Source organism: Phoenix dactylifera, unplaced genomic scaffold, assembly GCF_009389715.1.
Source record: "Phoenix dactylifera cultivar Barhee BC4 unplaced genomic scaffold, palm_55x_up_171113_PBpolish2nd_filt_p 001983F, whole genome shotgun sequence".
In the NCBI taxonomy this organism is placed as follows: Eukaryota; Viridiplantae; Streptophyta; class Magnoliopsida; order Arecales; family Arecaceae; genus Phoenix; species Phoenix dactylifera.
The window spans coordinates 23,803-46,486 of NW_024069265.1; the positions used below are offsets into that span (position 1 = coordinate 23,803).

A 22,684-nucleotide genomic window follows, 5' to 3' on the forward strand; every position below is an offset into this window, starting at 1 on the left:
TATGCTACAGCCTCTGCCGATTCCAGAGTGGAAATGGGAGCATATCACTATGGATTTCGTATCAGGGCTACCTCGTACCCTTAGAGGTCATGATTCAGTCTGGGTGATCGTAGACAGGACTGACCAAAACAGCTCATTTTCTGGCAATCAAGACTGGGATGATACTGGAGAAGCTGGCAGAATTATATATCGAGCAGATAGTACGGCTGCACGGAGTTCCAGTATCCATTGTATCAGACAGAGATTCCCGGTTTGTGGCACATTTCTGGGGCAGCTTGCACAGAGCTTTGGGACCACCCTTAGCTTCAGTACAGCCTTTCATCCACAGACAGATGGATAATCTGAGAGGACCATTCAGATTCTAGAGGATATGCTGAGAGCCTGCTCTATTGATATGAGGGGTTCTTGGAATCATCACTTGTCACTGGTAGAGTTTGCTTATAATAATAGCTACCAGGCAAGCATACAGATGGCTCCTTATGAGGCTCTATATGGTAGGAAGTGCAGATCGCCTATCTGTTGGGATGATGTGGGGGAGAGGAAGATCTTGGGTCCAGAGATGGTGCAGCAGACAGTGGAAAAGATTCAGTTGATCAGAGAACGACTCCGAGCAGCTCAGAGCAGACAGAAAAGCTATGCAGATATCAGGAGGCGGGAATTGGAATTTCAGGTCGGAGATCATGTGTTCCTCAGAGTATCCCCTTCTAAAGGGATCATGCGGTTTGGAGTTCGAGCAAGCTCAGTCCGAGATATGTGGGACCCTTCGAGATTCTCGAGAGAGTTGGATCTGTTGCTTATAGACTGGCACTTCCACCTGCTCTATCGGGAGTTCATTCTGTATTTCATGTCTCCATGCTGAGGAAGTATATTGCTGATCCAAATCATGTGATTGATGTGGCACCTTTGCAGGCTTCGCGCCGATCTTACATATGTGGAGCAGCCTGTCCGTATAGTGGATAGGAAGGACCAAGTCTTGAGAAGACGCACTATCCCATATGTCAAGGTCCAGTGGAGCAATCATAGTGAGAGAGAAGCCACCTGGGAGCTGGAGGAGGAGATGAGAGAGAAGTATCCAGCCTTGTTCTCGGATTGAGGTATGTTTTTAATTTCGAGGACGAAATTTTTTTAGTTGGTTAGAGTGTAAGGACCTGAAATTTGGGCCCATTCTTGGGCCCAATGAACTGAAGTCGGCAATGGATGCCGACTTCAGTCTGTTCATCGTGGTCTTCCCACGATGAACACGCCGGCCGAACGGCCCGCGTGATCTCCGCAAGCCCCCCCCCCTCTTCCCTCTTCCCCTCTTCTCTCCCTCTCCCTCTCCCTCTCTCTCTCTCTCTCTCTCTCTCTCTCTTTCTCTTCTCTGAGAGCCCCATTCCTCCTCTTTCCCCTTCCTTGAGAGCCGCTGCGCCGGCCGGAGCCGCCGCCGCTGCCGGAGCCGCCAACGCCGTCGGGATCCTTTGGTCGACCGACCGGAGGTGAGGAAGATATGTTTTTATCATTGTTTTGGATTTGAGGGGAGATTATTCGGTTTCACTTCCCCTGTTTCGGGGAAAGTTCATTTTTTGGGATTCGGGCCGGCCGACGGTGGCCGGCTGGGGTCAATCCGGCCGAGATGAGTTCGGCCGGGGGGTGGCGAACGGGGGCCGGGCTTCCCAGCCCCGGTCCCTCCCTTCCTTCCCTTTCTTCCTCTCCTTCTTCTTCCTTCTTCCCTTCCCGCCGCCTGTGACCGTGGAGTGACCGACGCGGCTGGCCGAGCGCCGCCGCCGAGGGCCACGGTCGGCCGCCGAAGGCCGACCGGAACCAGCCACCCCCCCCTCCTCCTTCTTCTTCTTCTCTTCTTCTCCTCTTCCTTCTTTCTTCTTCTCTGTCTTTCTTCTTCTTCTTCTTTATTCGGCCTGGGTGTTTTGCTTGCTCTGAAATCCGTGCCTTAATTGGTTGAACCAGACTTTGAACCGGGTTTGAACTGTGAACCGGTTCCACCTACTCCGTGAATTGGGTTTGATCTGGGTTGAGTGAATGGGTTTTGATTAGGGGCCTGAATCTGAGTCAGGAATTTGGGTTAGCCTGATGTGAGGATAATCTGGTTCATCAAGACTTGATCTGATCTGGTCTGATCTGATCTGGTTTGGGCTAGGGAACTGTTTTTGGGCTGAGTTGGACCTGATTGGATCTGTGGGCTGTTTGGGTTGGGCCCGAAATCTGATCTGGACCTGTTATCTGTTTGGTTCAATTGGGCCTATCTGTCTTGAGCCACAATTGACTTGGGTTTAAGGGATTCTGATTTTAGGGTCATGTTTGATCTTAGGGGGCCCATTCTTGGATCCATGAACTTAGGAGTTTAAGAGTTTGAAAAAATTTTTAAATTATGTTTCTTAGTTAATTAAATAATTAATATTTTATTGTTTAATCAGGGGTTCGTGATATCTGTGCAGGGATTTTTAAGCGAACCCAGGTAGGTAACCTTACTCAAAGTATGATTTACATGTATTATGCATATGTGTATGATTATTTCCAGCATATGATATATTTTATATTCTTGGCATCATTATTATTTAGAAGCATGTTTTTGACTGGAAATCGATCATCTGAAATGCTTTATGTAGATATTGGTTTTGAAAACTTATGTTTATATTAAGTTTGATTGGTTGGAAATTGTGGATGTGATTTTGGAGACCGCGTGACTATTGTCTAGGATTCCCGCCAATGGGGTGGAAACGTTGGCCCTGTCGACTTGTATGAGGAACTAGTTCCGGCACTATGGGGTGTTTTGGCTTGGCGGAGCATGCTCTGAGGAGCAGAGATTGGGCACCCTGGGGTGCAGCACTGCGGTGCAGGGCTCCATTAGAGCAGAGTGTTGACACTTTCGGGTGTGACCATGCCACTGGGTGATGGTGGCCGTAGTCATGCGGTTTGATCTGTGGATTATGTTATGCGTGATATGATAGACGGAAGATGGTATATAATATATTACTTGAGTATCGGATTGGTTTGCGGTCATCATATTTATTTTGTGCACATGACCTGTAGTTTACATTGCATATGCTTTGATACATGTTATCGTGACTTTATGCATGTTGTTACCTACTGAGCTGTTGTAGCTCATACCTGTTTTTGACATAATTGCAGGAGATGATTGATGGGGATTCGAGAGGAGAGGACTTATGACAATGGAAATAGATAGATTTAGATTCATTTTGTCATAAGTAATTGATCTTGTAAATAAATGTTATCACTTTATTTGAGACATTTGAAATTAAATTATTGATTTGATTATCATAAATGATAGATTTTTAGTATTGATATTGTGATCTGATGTTGTAACTTGAGTGTCTGATTATTCAGCCCTTGCACGGCCCGTGCGGTCCGCCGTGCGGGTGTGCGGCGTCTGGCGCGTCCCGGGCCTAGGTTCCGGGTTCGGGGCGTGACAAGTATAGTAGAGACAGTAGTGGTGGTTGAGAGCAGTGATAAGTGGAAGTGGGGCAATAATAGCGGCGGCCAAGGCAGTAAAGGAGATGATGACAATGTTTATTATGGTAGTGAAAAAAATGAGTTTCTTATTTTTAAAATATTGAAAGTAAGAATTATTTAATTTTTAGAAATAATAAAAAATAATTTTGAAAAATAAAGATAGAAGTAATAGCATCAAACATTTTTTTGTCTCTAATTCTGTATTTATATCATTAAAAACAAAAATAAAAATAAAAGCAATATCAAATAGGCTCGAAGATTTCTCCTAGTTTATATAAGCTTATCTTTGATTGAGACGTTAGGCTTGAACTAAATTCACGTACAAGATTCTATGATCTAATCTTATTTATCGTAGAATACTAACTTTTCTTTAAGAAGAATCCCAAGGCTAATGTTGATGGATGGGATCTCAAACTAGATTGGAAGAGGACCAACGCATTAACTGTACTAGATTGAGCATACTCTTATCCTCTATAATTGGAAACTAACTAGATTCAATATCATCTTGAGGCGGCATTTATGAACATGCTAGATTCAAGATTATTTTCAAATCAATCCATGCACATTATGGATTCCTAAATTTGAAATCTATTGTTAGCAAAACAACCGTGCATACAGTTAGGACTTAGGAGGAATTCATGATTTTGATCACAATCAGCCATCCTCTCATTCCATTTTTCACGAATTTCTCTTATTTTCAAGATCCTCATATTTCACATGGGAGACTTTGCTTTTCAAAAAAGCAATCTTCATTAGTCCTTTACCACATGAAACTAATGCAGCTTCAACCGGGCGAGAACATATACTGATTTTAATAGTTGATGATTATAAGTTATCAATTACTCTAGCGTTAGGAGAGAGTTATGTTAGTATAATTTTAGAGACTACATAACAACTTATATCAGCCATAATATTTTTTTTTTTTTTTAGCATGATCCTATATCAGTCTATATTTTTTTTTTTTACATGGAGTCTATATACTAGTATATATAAGCCTGAGATACGATTCTTTTTCTCTCTTTTTTTCTTTTGTTTTCCTCTTCTTTTGCAAATATTTTAACAAGTTATGTAATTTTTTGCATTAGAGTTATAGAATTTCAAACTAATTTTATCATTTGGAATGCTTTTAAGATTTTGTTATCACTAACCCATGAATCAGTATCTTTTTTTGGGTACGTATGCATTAGCATGTTCCATTCAGGTAGTCATTGTAGGTACAGAATCAATTTAAAAAGGAAGAATTAAAAAATAAAAAAAAATCCACAACCCTACGACATCTAGGAAAGGTTTAGGTATGGCCCGAGAAAATAACTTCTAGCTATGTTCGCATCAACTTCTATTACAACCATGGGTGCCTTGAAATGCAGAGAGTATTTCTTCATTTAAGTTAGGATGTGCAGATGTTGATAACTAGGATTGATTCAAGGGTGGTTAGCTATAATTGCATTTTGCACTACTTTCAATTTGTACCCTTTTAGAAGAACATTGAACATTGAAGTGGCATCAGAATATTCTAACAATGTTATTGAACATAATTTCTATATATATATATATATATATATATATATATATATATATATATATATATATATATATATATATATATGTTTCTCGAGCTTATCCAAATTACCTGACTCGTTGCATCCAAAGAAATAGTGATTGGCTCAATGTTTTGATTGCATCTCTTGCATCCAAGTGAGCACAATTCCGGCGATGTAGAATCTTGACAAATGGAAACCTAGCTACTACCTGTCTGTACAAGAACAATTGGATACATGGGCGAGCTTTGATCAGGGTGTTTAAGGTCCGACAGCGAACAATTAGGAGAATTCATGAAAAGGTGTTTCTTAAATGTTTGACAAACAACTGGTTAAAAGTGTTGCCAGATCTAATTTAGGTAACCTATATAATTAGTTAAGGTGAGATTTAGATATGACCTCAAATTATTCTTGTATCATCTCTAATGTGATGAGGCATGCGCCTGGAAATTCAAAAATTCATTCTGCTGATTCTTTCTTCTAAATTTTAGGGAGATATCTAGATAAAAAAAGTTGATATAGTCATATAGAAAAAACTAATTATAATCCACAAAGGGTACCGATGTGGGCGCTTTAGTTACATGTAATTCTACCCAACTTAAGTTTTCTTTTCTTGAAGTTAAAAAAATTATAAATATTATTATTCGAATGGTATCATGATAAATGAATAGAAATTTGTAAAGTTAAAAGAGAGAAACAAAAGAACTAAGGTTGATCAATATCTTGCAAATCATTTTCAAGTTTTTTATTTAAGACTACATAGGGATATCAGCAATAATTTTGAATGTGAGATCTCTTGATTGAAGAAGGGTTCCATTCTACTAAAGTAAGTTGATTGACCATTTCTCTTAGAATTAGGCGAGCTAGTTATTATCTCTTTTCAAGATATAAAGAAGAATAAGTTCCCTGAAAAAAGAAAAAAAAGAAAAGAAATATAAAAAGCGTACTTTGATGGGTAGAATGATTTACATAACTAGCTAAGATTATATACAAAGCTAAAAGGCATTATGTAATTGATCATCCCGATGTAACGTATACCCACAGTCACTAAAATTTTGCATACATTTTGAGGATAAAGGGAGCAATAATATATTGTTGTAGATAATTATTCATTAAAAAGAATGTGATATAAGTAAAGATACAGATTAAGCAATAAGAAGAGATAAAAATGAACTAAGACTATAAAATAGACTAATTTATTCCATTTACAATGAGGATAAGGTATGACATCGAGTCCCCAGATTACTTTCATACCTGTTTGAATTCAAATATTTGGCTACTAATTACTCATCTGATTATAAGGAGACATGATCCATGATTGAAACTAACATAGAGATAGTTAACTATAATGGATAAAAGATAATAGCTGACACTTTTAGTTGCATGCGATTGGCTCCATCCCACTTGATCCTTCCCCCTCCTTCCTACTATACCCTAATCTACTGCAAGTTTAGAGTCATCTGCACAAAGAATACATGCAGGGTTTGGCCTTCCATCTTTTCTTGTTCACAAGGTTCTCGGTATTGAGTGTCTTCTTCAAAGCGAGCCAGGTGAAGTTTCTTATATTCTCCAGGATAGGGGCCTTCCATAAGGCTTTGAATTATGGGCAAAGAAATCCTCCATTCTCTTATACCTTATAAAAAGAGGACACTGAGAAGGATATGTTGATGGTTAGCTTCCAGTAAGGTTTATTCTCCACGTTTGATTGCCCAACCGAAATAATTTTTTGCTGGAACTGTTTCAATTCTTGATCCACTTATAAAGGTAAAAGGCATAGTAAGGGAATAGGGGTTGGGCCAGAGGATTCACACGATCCACCATTGGATCACCCACTGCACAAATCTCAAAGCACTCCGAATTCTAGCATTTATCCCCTATCATAAAAGTTGACCAATGGAATTCGTGCGAAGGAAAATGAATCCTTTTTTTTGTCCGAAAGATACACCCTAGCACCCTAGTAAGGTTCCAACTATCAGCAAAGTTTCCTTAAGCCGCCATGGCACTCGTGTTTAGCACTCGGGCATTATATTATAAATAACAATGTCACTAACCAGTTATACTCCCAAAATCTGATGTTCTCACCATTGTGAAGCTTTAAAAACCACACAGCTCATGAATGAGCTAAATTTTTATAAACATCCATTCCAAATTGTGGAAGCGATTGAGACTCATCTCTAGATATCCAACTGAAATTTTTATGTTATATGCCTACCTCCTACCAAAATAACATACAAAAATTATTAGACTAATTTCTTGATGGTTCCTTATGATTTTTCTCCAATTTCTCATGCGTTCTTTATCCCTTTCATTTCCTCCTTCCAACTTTATAATTTTAAGATATACAATTTTCATAATTTTAATAAAGTGATGATAAGTACCCATCTAAATTATGCTCTAGTGATCTTATCAATTGTTAAAAATGTTACGCCCTGCATTGTCATCAAGGAAGAAAGTGGAAGCGTTCGATTAGCTAGATCCACTAGGTTGTATATTAAATTTCTACTACTGTTTTGAATCTTCATTTCAGAAACAACGGACATACGTATAGCTAAGGCATAAAATTTTATATAATTCTATATTGCTGGGGCCGCTTGCTAGCAAAAAAAGCTTGTAGGCTTTTACAAAATATATTGGCTTATGCTTTGATTATCTCATCCCAAACCGTACTCAAATTATATTAGGATTACGACAAATTAAGTTAATTTGTGTCAAAATATGATAACATGCTTTGCACTATATTGTACAATACTAACCAATGCATTCATTTTTTCCCCTGCTTTATCAGTAAAAGGGTGGAGATTATCCATCAACCCATTTAATTAAAAATGAAATGAATAAAAAGAAGAAAGAAAAAAAGGATCAGACAAGAGAAAAAACATGAGAAAATTAAGAGAAACAAGCCTTCATAACAAAAGCCAATCAAAATCTCAAACTTTGATTGGGATGTACTCTCTCAATCATATTTATGGTATCATTCGTATTGTTTCTTTGCTTCCATATTACCCACTAAATAACAATGGAGTATAAATCCCATCACCGTCCGATTTTTGACCTTGTTTATGCTATCATTTCATCCAAATAGATCTCGAAGAACTTAGCCAATTTCTCTATACATCAAAATTACTTGTCATCGAAATTCCTGTAGTCCGCCCTGCAAATTTGAGCACAAATTATCCTCCTTAATGTAACTAACTCTAATTTAAAATTTTTGTGATCAAATAGTAATTTTTATTATATAATTCATCACGGACCATTTGGTTTGTGAGAAGAGAGATTAATTCAACAAAGATCATTTAGGTCGCGGGAAGAAAGGAACAAACAGGCCATGACAGAGGTGCAGTATTTCCCATGTTCTCCCCTCAAACATCTAAAAGGAGCCTTTGACTGCTCTCTCTTTGGGCCGGCAAACCCCAGAAGAGACCCAGGAGGCAGTCACGGCGTTTCGTTGTGGGGAAGCCCGCCGTCTTCTAGACTTCGGCATATCCCATCTATATCCAATCCGGATGGGCCATACCCAGTTGTTTCCTTTCTCTTTGGAGCTCTTCTGGATTTCTCTTTTCAATGCGTTGTCTCCAATCTCGAGATCTCTCGTCGCGCTCTGGTGATCATTGTTTCCCTCTTCCCGGTTTCTGGTTACCACCCTTCCCTATAAATGCCTTTGAAAAGTCGGCATTTTGATCGCAGAGGTTGGCAAAAGATTGGAACTTGGAAGCCTTAAAACCAGAAAGGTGGAAACTCTGGGGATAACAAGCACCACAGGGGAGAAAAAGAGTTTCTTTTTTCTTTAAGCCTATGTACATAAACTTTGGCTAAAAACCAACACAGGTCTTCTTAATTTTTGGTCCCTGGGTTCTATTGGTGTATTAGATTGCATAATTTCTTGTTTGATGCCGTTGGAAGTTGATTTGAAGACGGACGAAAGATTAAAGGTTGACTTCAGTCGTTTGTTAGAGCTTTGTCATTGTTGTTGTGATGTTATTGTTATGTTTCATGGCGTTTACTCTGTCTATTTCCCTGAAATGATATATGTATTTTGGTGGGTTAGCCATTGCAGCACTAGCCAAAGATTTGGTTGAGAGAAGCTGCTTGGATTCTAAACATGAGATTTAGGACTGGAAGGAGAAGGAAGGTATTTGGCTTATTGCCTCTACTTCATGAACTTTTCTCTACTTCCTTGTGGACGCTCTTGCTTTCTTTCCTTCCCTTTTACTCAAGGAACCTGAGCGTCAGGGACCGATTCTGGCGTGTATAATGAACTATTTCTTCTAAAGAACTAAAATTTTATACTGTGGGCTTTGATTTGCAGCCCTTTATTCCAAAAGTCTTCGGGGAGGAAGGAGAAGAAAATATCCAAGGGAAATGAAATGTCGCTCAATTATTTTGGTTGGTTCCTAAGACATCCATTTGGTTTTTCTTTTTTAACTTCTGAAGTTCTTAAGATGACTCCCTCTGTCTCTCTCTCTTCTTTACAAGAAAAGCCTTCTCATTTTTGCTGTAAATTTATTAGCATATGAACTTTTATATAATTTAAATTTAAAATGATTGTAGAAATTTGTTTTCACATGTTTGATTGGCAGCAAAATGCAACTTTGTGAATTTGCATTCGGTTACAAAGTATTATGAGAACCATCTTTTTTTTTTTTTTTTTGCTGAAAGAACCATCTTTTTTAGGAGAGGAAGAATTATGACCTTTGGCGATAAAGAATCCATGGCATTGCCAAAAGAGCACCAGTCTACCTGGCGGCACTGCTCCCCTTAATGCCTCCAATTGGGAAAAGTTCCAAATTCGACTAAGAAAGGTGGAGCTCCCATCCTCATTCTCGAAAGAGAGAGAGAGAGAGAGAGAGAGAGAGAGAGAGAGAGAGAGAGATCGAATTGACTGACCTGTCAATCGCTTTCAGCACCTAAGGAAAAATAGACTTCAAGTTATCTTTCTTGATTCCTCTATTATAAATTTAATGAGGAAAAAATTGACAGGCAGTACCAATTTCTAGCAAGGAGAAATGGATATTGTTATGATACATAGAAACTCAGAGAGAGAGGAGAAGCAATGTCAATGTTACTACATTCAAAGAATTCACCTTTGCCTCTACTTGCTTTCTGTTTTTCGCTAGCAAATTTTATTTCTTTTGAAATGGTAGTACCTAACTGCAATAACAAGAAAAGCACATTAGTCTTGCTATCATTATCCATCTCGAATTGCAGCTGCATGTTTCTTAGATTTTTACATAACGATGGGAAGCTATCTGTTTTTGCTAGTGGATACACGATTTACTAAATTAATCACCTTTAGATATTATGGTTTTACGCTGCTTGAGAATGTAATCCCATTTTCTTGTGGTCAATCTGTAAGCAAATTCACTAGGGTAAACTGTAAAGAAAGTGACTTCACCAAGAAAAAGGCTAGAAGCTCACAAAAGGAAGACTCTCAGAAAGGAATAAAAGAAAGATATTTTGAGCTGCTAACTTACAAATAGGGATGAGCATTTCTGGTCTGTTACTTGGTTTTTAAGCATAGTCTTTACTGCTTTAGTAATGTGCTTTTGAAGATGTGCTTGGTAAGCTAGGTGAAACTCTGTTACTCGGTATTTCTAGCTTCTTCTCGTACCTTTCTTTGCTCCTGATTCCTAACTTCAATTCATTATGTTCCAACAAACAGCTGAATTGGAAGAGAGCACTTCTTTTTCAGCCACTTCCTCGCATGAATTCATGAACAATTTTTCAGGTATGTTCTCTAATGCTATGATTCTTAATTTTCTTGTTTTCCATAGTTAATCAGATTCAACAAGATTTCTTCTCTCATTCTATTGATTGTTTCCCTTTTTTCTTTTTCATTTTGAACTAACATTGAAGAAAAATATTCTACTTCAAAGCTGGGGAACATAAGTCTTAGTAACGTCTCTTCTGCAGTATCCAATGTTTTAGACACTCAAACCTTCAGGTATTCTGATGGGCTTAAGAAGTCTAGTATCCATCATTTTTTTTCCTGATTCTATGTGTTTTCTTTTAACATTCTTTTTTGTCTAGGTTATTTGTCACAACATGGAATGTTGGAGGAAAACCCCCGCATGATGAACTGAACCTAAATGAACTTCTTCCAGCCAATGATCAAGCAGATGTTTATGTTTTAGGGTATGATATCTATTTTAACATTATAGCATAAGCGAAATGAATGCTAAGATGATCATTTCTATAATATTTTATTTCATTGCAAGTCCCATAGTTTTGGCACTATTTCATGATGAATTAACTTGAATATCTTTTTCTTGTGATAATTTCTTACTTGGATACCATTTAATGTCTAGTTCTTTAAATCAGAAAGTAGATTATCTGATGGCTTTTAGATCAGTTTTTGAATAAGAAAATATTTTGGCTGTCCAGGAGTTATTATTCCAGGGAATTTCTTCTTTCTTTTAATACTTTGTTATACTCATGCCATCTGTTTCTTAAGTTCCTTTTATTCTTATCAGATTTCAGGAAATAGTCCCTCTGAATGCCGGAAATGTGCTTGTTATAGAAGACAGTGAACCAGCAGTGAAATGGCTCGCTTTGATAAACCAAGCCTTAAACAGGCCACAAGAGGCTGATGCAGCTAGCAAAGCAAAGACAATCAATAGCCTATTATTCCTTCAGAAACCTTCACTTAAAGCAGTCAGTAAAATATTCAGAACAGAGCATGGAAGATGGCTCAAGGCCTGCAACTGCACTGCAGAAGTGGCAAAGAAATATTATAGAGATTCATGTTTCAGATGCCCTTATGCCTGTCTAAGTGAAAAGAACTCTTCAGAGCATGAACAGGAGGAAAGAAGCAACTTCATGGCGATGGATACAAATGGTGCAACTTCTTTAAACAACTAACCAGCTGAGGTATTGCCTCATAGCTAGCAAACAGATGGTGGGAGTTTTTGTAACTGTTTGGGTTAGGAGAGAACTTGTCCAACATATAGGTCATCTTAGAGTCTGCTGTGTAGGGCGCGGAATCATGGGCTATCTTGGTAATAAGGTAAGGATTAATTTAATCGACATTCTTGTTATTTATATTTATCATAAAGTTTTCGTTATCTCTTAGGAATCTTAAGGCTCTGTCAAGAATTCATGACAAATAGAATAACCAAATCACCCAACAAAATCTATATATAAGGGTTACTCATGTTTACTTTTCTACAGTGAATGAGACTCTTCAGTACATATTCATTTTATTTAAATTTAGGATCATTATGCATCTGAGTACCAAAATAACATTGAGTTGTCAAGTTCAATTTATTTATGTGTTCAATTTATTTATGCACATATATACTTCCTGCAATAATTAATGCAACGTTTGGCTGTTCAAACACATCTTAACAATAATGTTATGATACAAACATCTTCTTGTTGGTCTTGTGAAGCTTTCTCTTAGTGGTAGTATACCCTGATGGTGGAACTTTTGTTGCAGGGTTGCGTCTCAGTGAGCATGACTTTGCATCAGACAAGCTTTTGTTTTGTCTGCTGTCATTTGGCTTCAGGGGAGAAAGAAGGAGATGAACTTAGAAGAAACTCTGATGTTATAGAGATACTAAAGAATACACAGTTCCCAAATATTTGCAAGACACCTGGTCGAAGAAGTCCTGAAAAAATTCTTGAACATGAGTAAGCATGTCTCTTTGTACTTCTAGTCAGCTTCCATTGAAGATTTAGTTGTTGTACATTAACCTCTAGAATTATTTTTTTCCAATATGAATCAGTCGGGTCATATGGTTAGGCGACTTGAATTACCGAATTGCTCTGAGCTACTCTGAGACTAGGAGGCTTCTCAAGGGGGAAAATTGGGATGCCCTATTTGAGAAGGATCAGGTAATGGTGAATCGATCAAGTAGCTAATCATATGCATTTTAAAGCCAGGCATGGTAAGAAGCAGTAATCTCAATGAAGTTCTATCCTTCATGTGGTTCATATTGCCATTTAGATTATTTGAAGCATTATGAATCTCATGTCCTGTCCTCATTTTTAGCATAAATCTAATAGCAATGGTGTATAACTGGTTTTTTCATTTGAGAAAAAATTATGTCTTCTTTATATTAGAAAGTCATATGCTTCTATAGAGATCCATATATTGTGATTTGTTTATTCATATGCATGAACCATGTAGAAGGTAAAGTTCCTAACAACTGTTGTGTTTTTGTGGATAGCTTAAGATCGAACTAGAAGCTGGGCGAGTGTTCAAGGGATGGCATGAAGGGAAAATCTGCTTTCCTCCAACTTACAAGTACTCCATGAACTCAGATGTTTACACTGAAGAGTGTGTGACATCAAAAGAGAAACGAAGAATCCTGCATGGTATGCTAGATACCCATCTGTTAAGCTTGCCTAGATATGCACTCTATTTAATTATTCAAAACTTTGGAGAGTTCTTCCTCCCAAAGCTGTGCAACTTTAGAAAATGATTGGATTTGATGTGTGGACTGTACAGGCTCATATAGGCACGATCTTGAAGAGTTTCTTGTTTTGTTAATAGATGATACTATTGATAAGTGAGTAGTTCGACAAGAAACTTAGAAACAAGCCTTTCCTATGTAATTTTCAGTTTAGTAGATCAAGGCATGGTCCACTTAAGTATAAAACATATTACAACTAGATCTCCATTTGATATCAAAGCTAAATATTATTTGTTTATTTCCTGATTTGTGCTTTAGGCAAATTTGTGCAAAAGAGGGGTCCTGGCAGTCCTGCCATGGACATATATACCTAGTCAATTGGAAGCCATCATAACCTGCTTCATTACTTACAAAATTTATGCTTATGTGACCAAGAAGCAACCTTCTAAGGATTTTGAAAGATTTTACCTAAAGAGAAAGGAAAAGGCTCAACATATGGAACTACATCCATCTCTGAGGCACATGTTATAAGACGTAAATCCAGAGTGCAACCAAATGTTAATAAATTGACAATTCTGATTCCTAAGTATGATAGGATATTGTCCTCCCAAGTTAGAATATGGTACATGGAAACCTCTGAAATGTTGCCAAAGTAAGTTTTACCATTGGCATTGACATTTTAACCAGGTATGAGTGAAAAACCCTAGATTGGCACAAGTCATGACTTGCCTTCTACCTCATTTGACATATTAAATAAAAAATAGATAAATATATGATCACCCGTAATGAAAAAAGAGAAATATATGTGCCCTGTCATGTACAACCTCTAAACAGGCTATAACAAATCTTTTTACTAGTAAATACAGGACAATAGCATTTCCTTTAATTTATTTTTTATTTTTATTGCATAATTATTATTAAGTGCTAATGATGGTTATATCAACTTTAACACAAAATATGTTGTGCAAGTAAGCTGTATATGGTACATGAAATTCCACCTATGATATTTTGAGAGGTTAGGAACCCTTTCAAGATATCTTGTATCTTTAGATCACTTATATCTAGTATGCTGTAACTAGTGCTCTTGATGAGCTTTATGATTAATCAGGTGCGATCGCATACTATGGCATGGGGATGGTATTGTGCAGTTATCCTATGTTCGAGGTGAGTCAAAATTTTCTGATCACCGGCCAGTTTGTGCAGTTTTCACTGTTGAAGTTGGGGTGCTTGCTGATAAATTGAAAAGGCGACTATCAGCGCCTAACACAAAAGTTGGGTGTAGAAGAGCTCTTACCTCCAAGTTCTAGTTACTTTTACTCAATGACTATGTGAGTGCATACAAGCCTTGACCATATTTGTTCTCTTGACACATTTATAAATAGAAAATGTTTGCAGTAATAATATGTACAAATACACAAACATACATAGATTCTATATTGCTTTAATATTGAGATCAAGGTTTGCCGTACTAGTTAGTACCGTACCACAGCTGGTACCGAACTGGTACACAATCTCATATTATATTGACATTCGGTATGCCTCGTCGTCTCATACCATACTGCATACCGACAGTATAGTAAGATGGTACCAGTACGGGATCCGGTATAGAGACGATAAACCTTAATTGAGATCATATAGAACACATACACCATCAAGAACTGATCTTATACACGTAAGAGAGAGAGAGAGAGAGAGAGAGAGAGAGAGAGAGAGAGAGAGAGAGAGCATAATATGGTCCATACTAACTTCTGTGATACAGAATAAATTATTATCCTATTTGTAATTATCCACCTATTCACTAGCTATGGTACGCTTATGGCTTTTAGAGTAGTGAAGACCATGATGTTTTTATTCTCCTATTTTTCAGTACTGAAGTGTTGCTCTTTATATTGAGGAAAAGTATGTAGAGAGATGCTGACTTAGCTTCTAATCATGATTCAGGCAATGACATGTTAGAAGAAGCACTCAGATTTGTTCAAATTATATGTGTGATATCATAAGACTCTCGAGGACCCTGTCAGAGCTTCAATGCTGACCGTGCATTTTATCTGTGTATAACTCCAAATCATCAGTAATATTAGTAAGTGTGTTTACCGGGAACCAAACACTTGTTTTCATTAATATGCTTTCTTTGTTCTTTCTTTTGCATGATTGCTTTTCTTAGCAATTATTCCACATTAAAGAGACCCAAAAGGCTAAGCTGTAATGGGGATATAAGACTTTTTTCGTTCTTTAATGATCTTGTGACTCAACTCTAAGTTTTTTTTTAATTGCTTTTTATTATTTTCCCCTTTTGATGAATGTGTAATAAGTTATTGCATTATGGAGTGAGTATATTTTAGCGTTCCTGTAATAAGCCAGTTGTTAATAGAATGATAAGAAAATTTGAAAGCTTTTTTACATGATTGTGAAAGCTGTGTTTATATATTTGATCATGGCCAAAGTTAGAAGACCCAGATTGACCAAAAAGCAGGTGATGTTATCTCTAAATTGGAACTAAAAGAACCTGTCAAGCCATATGGAGTAAACAACTACCCACTTGACTTGCATAAAATTATGTCATTTTTTTTTACCTAAACTATATCATATTTACTATTGAGAATCTGATGTAAATATTCTCTTTTAAAATTGTTGCCATTTATGCTACAATAAACATGTCACATCTGGTGGAATTTGTACATCTTCAGTATCATTGCTTCCACCTTTGCAAGCCGCAAAGATAAATCTTTTGATTGTAGAAGCATGCTAGCTATAAATCGGAATTATGTTTCGAAACTCTGTCTGAATGTGCACCCTTCTCATTCCCTGAATCAAATGAGAGGTGGTTGTGTATGAATGAACTCCTTGTGTTCTTTCTTCTTTACCATTTGAAAGTTCAGGTGATATTGAGAAGTCCATTACCTAACCATCAGGATAGCATCACAATTTATGATTATTATGGTTTGGCCATTTATATTATCATGTTGCGAGGTTCCCTCTTGCTGCACGAGGTTGTTGCTTACCAATTCCATTCCCACGAACCTGAACAAGTTAATCCTACGGCATGCTGCGGCTAAAAGGTAAGGCATTGCTTCTGTTACTTGTTACTGAACCATGGAGCTCAGACATTTGTTGGCCACTGACTTAGAATAAAACGGTGAAACTAATGATTTTAAAATGTATTTAACCGGGGGGGAAAAGAAAAAGGGAGAGGGTGTAAACAAGCCAAGTTCCAACAAGGCGTAGCTCAACCATGGCTTGTTTGTAATCAAGTCAAATCATGTTAACTCATTTCCTGTCAAGCTAAATTTGAACTAGTTTATATTCATATTTCGAGCTTAATCAAGCTAAGCTCAAGTAAATGGAGCCTAGGTCTAGCTAGGCTCATCAACTATTCAATCAAGCTAATTATGAGTGAGCTCATGAATGGCATGCCCATTCTGCATTTTATTATATAATTTGAGGGAACTCCTACCTTGGTGATCGCTGAAGCATTACTGTCTTTGTGACAGGTCAAAATTCTGAAGCAAATCAATAATCAAGTATATCCATGATAAAACATAGTGAATGTAAGAGCATGAAATTTACCATTACAAAGATGCTATTCTTGCATCAGATGTGCGCTGATAATATTCTGTAAAATTTTGAATTCTTGTTAGTTGATTGAAGAGGGAGATGAACTGACCCTATTTTATTAATTAACCATATAGGAATTTGGTGCTTACAAAGATGCGGATTTTGCCGAGGAAAACCAAAGAAAGAACATTCCGTCTTAGCCCATATTTTCCTTCAAAACCATTACAAGACTGTTACAATTCTGTCTTTTTTTAACCCCCCCCAGTGGATGAAGAAATTATGTACAAGAGGAGGAGCAATGCACAGGAAATACTAGGTTATTCCATAGCTTGACATGACTTTTTATTGACTTCTTACTACATAGTGGCTCCCAAGAGTAAAATGTATGCAAAGCTCAAGGTTGACCGGATGGAAGGCTTCTTTTCAATAAAGATTCCTACATTCTTTTTCTCTCCATATTACCTAACATAGGGCTGCACATAGCTGATCCCCTGCTATCTGTATTAATGGATGAAATTTTTTGCGCCTGCAGTAGGTCCAAAGATCATGCACATTTGATGGCCAGCCTCATAGGTTCAGCTGAATTTTAATGGTGCTCTACAGGCTATGTGCAGAGAGGCATTTAATGAATAAGTGGGAGATAGATTATACTCTTGATAATATCTTTCCAAATGGGAAAGAGCTTTTTGGAGCATTTCTTGATTCTCATCCCAAGCCTTTTTCTACATATAATATGCACTTTTAATTTGTTTCCACCATATGTTATTGGATCCTGGGTGAATTTCCATGCCCACTTTGCAAGAAGAGCAAGGTTCATCTGTTCACTATTTTTTATACCCAAGCCTCCTTGCTCCTTGGATCTACATGCATTATCCCAATTAACAAGGCATTAAAATCCACTGATTGTCTCCCTCCCTTTGCATAGAAATGCCCGGTGTATCTGATCAATTCTATTCAACACCTATTTGGGAAACTTGAACACTGACATGTAGTAGGTTGGCAATGCAGGTAAAACTGAATTAATAAGAGTTAGTCTGCTTCCCTAAGATAGTATCCTCCCATTCCAAATAGCCAATCTTGCATTAATTTTCTCTAGCAAAGGCATCTAGCATTGTTTTGAAACTTTTCAGTCACATAATGGGAGACATAGGTAAGTGAAAGGTAGGGAGCCCTTTTTACAATTCATCAAGGAGGCGAATCTATTGGCTCCCTCTTCATCCATATTCAAGCATACAATAGAGCTCTTGGAAAAATTTATTCTCAATCCAGAGGCACCTTCAAATCCAAGCAAAATAGCTTTTGTTGCCATAATACTGTCAATTTTACCAACACAAAATAGCAATATACCATCTGCAAATAAAAAATTTTTGATGCCAGAGAACTCCTTACTGCAGTCAATTCCTTCAATCTAATCCGGAAAGAACATCTATCGCGAAGATGAAAAGAGCAAGTGAGAGTGGGTCTCCTTGCCTCAAACTTTGCCAGCATTGAATCCATCTTCCAGATAATCCATTCAATAGAAGGCCAACAGAAGCAGAAGAGAGAAGGTTCCATATCCAATTCCATTTCGAAGGGAAGCCTCTAGCCTATGACACCGCAAATAAGAAGTCCCAATTTATCTTATCAAATATTTTTTCAAAATCTAGCTTGCACAAGACTCCTTTCTATCCAGTTCTTTTACAATAGGCAATCATCTCATGCGCGCTGAGAAAGTTTTTAATAATGGACCTCCCTTTTACAATAGCCAACTGTGATTCATCAATAAGCAAAGGAAGAAACTTAGCAAGTCGTTCAGACAATACCTTTGAGATGATCTTGTAGAAGCTGTTCAGCAAAATAATGGGCCGTAGATCCTTAGTAATGAGGGAGCCTTCTTTTCTTGGGATGAGGTTAATGTTGGCAAAGTTCAATCTAGATAGGTCAAGAGCATCCTTGTGTAAGTTATCAAGCAACACTACAGTATCATCACATAGAAGATCCCAGTAGCTTTTGAAGAATGCAAATGTAAAACCATCTTGCCCTGGAGCTTTGAGGCCATCAAAAGGAAAAACTACACTTTTGATTTCTTCAATTGTGGAATCCTGCACCAAATCATTAAAATTGACTGTTGGGTTACTATAGATCAAGTTCCACTTGATGGAGGGCTTCAACAACTACGTGAGGCCGAAGAGGTTTTCAAAGTAGGAGTGGAGATGAAGAGAGGTGTCTTCTTGCTATGATACTCAATACTATTTTTTATTTTTTTTTGGATGTAAAGGGGAGGCAAAAAAAGCCACCCAGTTTTTATTGAAGATTAATCATATTTACAAGCTAAATGGTTTCAAACCAAGTGCCTGATAATCTGGATAGGAAATGTTAATGCTCGTAAGAAGAAGCAGTGGAGGAAAGATCTCATATCCAGACCAATAAACAGGAGCATTCATTGCCTTCGAATCTCGTTTTGTCGTTTCCTTCACATTCATGGCACAGACCTACTCCTAGGAGGAATCTTTGATTCATGACCTGAGGTAAAGACACAGATCGGTCCGATGCAAATGGCTTGATGAAGGCAATATGATTTCTCCTTTTCCTTCCGGAAGCCACCTTATAAAGAAAGAGATGTTTCTGTCCCCTTCCTTAAGCCAAGTAACTTTAGCTCAGTCTCCAAAAATCTCCTCCGTATGATACAACTCATCCAAGGATTGCTGTAAAATTCTTCTTTTGTTGAATTCATCAGTGGTAAGATCCATAATATTCACGTCATGCAACATCTTTTCTTTCAACTCTCTTGAGATTTTCTTAGAGAAGGACAGGGTTTCAGGATAGATTTGATTCTCCTTAGATTCTCCACCCATGTCGCCGCCACGTTAGATGCATCTTTAATGCCCCGCCAATTACTCCTCACTAGGTCATGAATTTCCGGGTTCTTCGAGCCACCGAGCTTCAAATCTAAAAATATTCGGCATTGAAACCTGAGGTTGCAGTCTAAAGCAATTGGTACAAGAACTGAGGTGGTGCTCAAGAGGGGTTTCTGAAAGCTAGCTGAAAGTAAAAATCGGTGAAGACGTGCCAAAGAAGGGTGCAATCGTCCATTAATCCAAGTGAAGTCTCTGCCTTTTAGATCAAGGTCTACTAGATTTAGTGACAAGATGAAGTCCATAAAGGCTATATTGTCCTTCACACTCTGTGGGTTACCTCTTCAGTCCTCTAATGACTTGGTGATGTTGAAATTGCCGCCCAATAGCCAAGGACCCGGGTACATGCTGGGTATATCAATCAATTCTTGGAAGAAAGTATCTCTATGAGTTCTCTCATTCAGCCCTAATTAGATTCTTCTCCAATGTCTGACAATGTAATGCAACTATGAGGGAAAAGGTTTTTTGGGCGGAAGATCTAAGAGAAAAGTGTCATGAGTTCCTCCCGATCAAGATTCCTCCTGCAGTACCATCAGGTCCAAATGCGACCATTCATCAATTCTGCCGCCCATAGGTCTTGTTGAAATATTTGCAGAAGAAGAAAAAAATAATAAAAAAAGAGAGAGAAAGAAACGTGAATTTATTTCTCTATTGTTTCTTTCCTTGCATTCGGTGCAGCTCAGAAATTATATATACTCGTATACAGACTCCATACATGAAATAATATATACGATACAGGTTGTGCTAGCAAGATTATGCTAACAAAAGAAACTAATATAGGTTGATACAGAATCACGTTAATAAAAAAAATATTATTCTAGTACATCTAAGAAAGGAAGAGGAAGGTGAAGCCACTTTTGATTCCACAACTTTTGCATTCAATCCTTCGTCTATACTGGTTCATACAAATGATTTCCATTAGCGCATGCAGTGGAATTTCCATCAAACTACCCTTTTTTGAACCAAGTGTTTGTTCATGATATACATCCCAAGAAGCACGGCAGCAGCACTTCTGACTTTGAATACATATTATACATGACATCACGGACCAATTCCATCTATTCAACATAAGAAGGAACCAAGGGCACATCCAACAGAATACCCAACTACACCAAAATCAAACAGGCTGATTGCGACCAAAGTTGATGACCAAAATTGTCCAAGACAAAGCAGCACCAACATACATGCCGATTCATACCATTCATGAAGCATCACATAGCTTAATCATTTCTCCTATTCCGAGAGCCATTTTCTGAAAGATGACAATGCTTAATCATTTGACCTGTTTAATTTGATTTAACTCATTATAGACCGGATTAGGTTACATGTTTAATGAAATGGACAAGTTCAAGTCCAGATTTTTGACCTATTTAATAAATAGGTCGGATTTGAGTTGACGGATTTTTAATCTGTCTTGTATTCGACCAAATCCGGTACTTGACTTTCCAGTACTTTCCGGTAAGAGAAGGGAACTTTTTATATGTCTTATTTCATATGTTATATACTCTCACGCGGAAGAGAGTGAGCTAGGTTAGTTAGCAAGCTCCTAACTAACCTAGCAAAGAAAAAAAAAAAAGGCGTTATGAGCCCCCTCCTGGCCCAACCCTAGACACTCTAAGATCTTTTTTCAAATCCAACCTTTCTTATCCGGTCTGATCCGATTGCTCCCTCCACTCAGGAACGACATCCGGCTCAGCAACCACGTCAGTGTTGGGGCCCGATAGAAAGGGGCCAATAATCGTGGCAACTAGGCCCACAAAAGCCTTGGCTTGGGGAGGGGGGCTTCCATTTCTTTCACGAGCCATGGACAAAGGAGCCCCACTGGTCTTCAATGGGCTGGCACTAATTCAGTAGATCATAAATGTGGCTAAGAGCATCGATGCACATAGGAGAGAGAGAGAGAGAGAGAGAGAGAGAGAGAGAGAGAGAGGTGTCTTACAATTAGCTTAACTTGATCTCAAGCTATACTCAAGTAAGTTTTATAGTGCCTGAGATTATTAGTCGAATTGCTCATCCTTGATGTTTAAAGCATATTACAATGCTGGACGATTCTCTTGTATTATAGGGGAACATAGATTTGAGTCCAAATCTAAGTTCTTGTATTACGCTAGAACGAACTTTAATTAAAATAAATCCTCTAACACTATATAAAAAATGACAATATTTTCCAACTTTAATTCATAATAACCCTGACCAAATTTCTGCCTTGCGGGTTTTAGCAATGCTAGATTTCTATGAATAAAAGAGATGTTTTCATTATTCCATGTATAACAAAGGTCCCTACATCGTCAAAAATTGGTACTCAAAAAAAAAATATTTGTCATAGTGAGACTTATGGTTATTTAAATTAGCAATATAACATGCTAAATATATTTTAAATAATTTTACAAAAAAAGGTATATATTACCTAATTCACATCAGAATCTTTCTAAATTTATCACATATCTAAAATTTATTAGTAGTAACCATAATTTGCACATGCATTATAACTAGTACTAAAAGTGTTGCTTCTCCTTTAATAAAGAGGCAAAAAGAGGCTTAGATGACGTTGAAGCACTGACATCGGTCCTTTTCAACTGGATAAATGCTACAAGTGATGCTCCAATAATTGCGCACCAAAATACCATATACACTTAATAGAAAAAAAATTAAGGAGAAACCATGGACGAGGTATTACCAACATGACCATAAGTTGTGGCCAAACTAATATATTTTCTCAAGAATCAAACTATAGGAATTAAAAGCAGTTAATGTGCAGATATACTCGAAGGCTGCAAGATAATTCATTTGTTTGTTGACATCGTATTATTTTGTCAATTAAGTTTATAATATCAATCATACAATGGGATCCCAAAGTGCGAGAGTGCGACCTTTC

The 22,684-nt window shown here is 37.5% G+C and overlaps 1 pseudogene; it reads left to right on the top strand.

The window, feature by feature from the left end:
- The first annotated feature begins 10,670 nt into the window (after positions 1-10,670).
- Positions 10,671-14,667, top strand: LOC120109282 (annotated as a pseudogene).
- Positions 14,668-22,684: the final 8,017 nt, after the last annotated feature.